This window comes from Macaca mulatta, chromosome 10, assembly GCF_049350105.2.
Source record: "Macaca mulatta isolate MMU2019108-1 chromosome 10, T2T-MMU8v2.0, whole genome shotgun sequence".
NCBI lineage: Eukaryota > Metazoa > Chordata > Mammalia > Primates > Cercopithecidae > Macaca > Macaca mulatta.
The window spans coordinates 2,245,958-2,247,424 of record NC_133415.1 but is presented as its reverse complement, the minus strand read 5'-3'; the positions used below and the strand labels follow the sequence as shown (position 1 = coordinate 2,247,424).

The 1,467-nt window shown below is 49.6% G+C and overlaps 1 pseudogene; it reads right to left on the bottom strand.

Moving 5' to 3' along the window:
- Positions 1-800: 800 nt before the first annotated feature.
- Positions 801-1,168, bottom strand: LOC714946 (large ribosomal subunit protein uL29 pseudogene; annotated as a pseudogene).
- Positions 1,169-1,467: the final 299 nt, after the last annotated feature.

The window sequence follows — 1,467 nt, the reverse complement described above, 5'->3', positions numbered from 1 at the left end:
CATGGTTTCCAAGAGACCCAGGAGGATAAACATTGCATCTCTGGGGCCATTACTCTCACCCTGAACTGATGCTGACAGAATGGGAGTTTCTGCTTCACTGGGGGACAGTGACCTCACAGAAGTGCCTGGCCTTGGTCATCATCGTTGGACTCCTCAAACACAGAGCCTGGTGAGAGGTCGGCCCAGGGTTGAACACGGCCCAGTGAAGATCAGGCGTGAAGTAGACACAGGGGCCCAGCTTGGCCTTCCCGCTGTGTCAGTCAATAGTTGAGCTTCATCTTTAGTTTAATATGGACCTTGGGAGGAAATCATAGTGTATCTCAACAAACGCATGGAAAGAAGAACTCTTTACAACTTTTAAATGAAGTGAGACAAAAGCACCAGGTGTGGTTCTCGAACACAGTGTCAGGGTGTTTCCTTTTCATAACTGTGGCCTTTAATAATTGGAGACTCATAGCACTCAGCCCATGGCGGGCAGGACTGTGGACTTCACTCATGTTAACTCAGGCAGTCCTGACAAAAACCCTAAGAAACAGGTGCAAGTAAGACCACAGCTTGTAGTTGAGGAAACCGAGGTATGGAGACGTTGGGTGACTTGTCCCAGGCAAGGAGCCAGCAAGAGGCAGAGCTGGGATTTGAACCTCGACCATCCAGCCCCAGAATGGATACTCTTAGCCCCTCTAAGGCCATGCTCAATGCCCAGAAGCCAAGCGGGTCTGGAGCCCTCCATTGACGAATGACAAAATGCTCTAAACATTTTTTCTTTCTCAGCCAACTGTGCTTTATTGACAGTGCACCACTCAGGTCTTGACTGTGTACTTCCGCAGCGGGGACAGCTGCTCCTTCCACCGCGGCTTCTTGGTCTGCAGGTTCTCGTGCTTGTTGAGTCGGCAGCACATGTCACATGTCTTCTTAGGCCGCAGGTCCAGGGGCTTGAACTTCTTGCCCTTGTAGAATTTCCTGAGGTTTTCTTTCTGAGTCTGGCTAATAACCGTGAGAACACGGGCAATGGATTTGCGGACATTCGGATCTTAGAGAGCCTGGAGGCTGTGCCGTCTGTCACTTTGGTGACAGGCAGCTGGGACAGCTCCACCTTCGGGTCCTCCAGCTGCTTCAGCAGCTCCTCCCTCTTCTTCCCGCAAAGGTCTCGGGCCTTGATCTTGGCCATGGCTGCACAGGCCTCCACCGCCTGCTCCTGCTGTGAATGTTTTTACGTCTTTTACCTTAAAAATATCTTCCTGCAAGTCTAACACTTTGCATTGGAATACACAGTGATGTAGAATTTCCTTTTCAACACCCTGTCTGTGAATTGTTTTCACCCAGCATTTCTGCTAAACCTGGGAACGGATGGAGCCATTTGACTGTTCCCAACTGCTTTTATCACTTTCATTTGCACATTAATTTATTTACCGCAATCCACACCTCTAACCCTGAACAAGGTGTTGGGAAAGGTGTGTAAATGTGTGT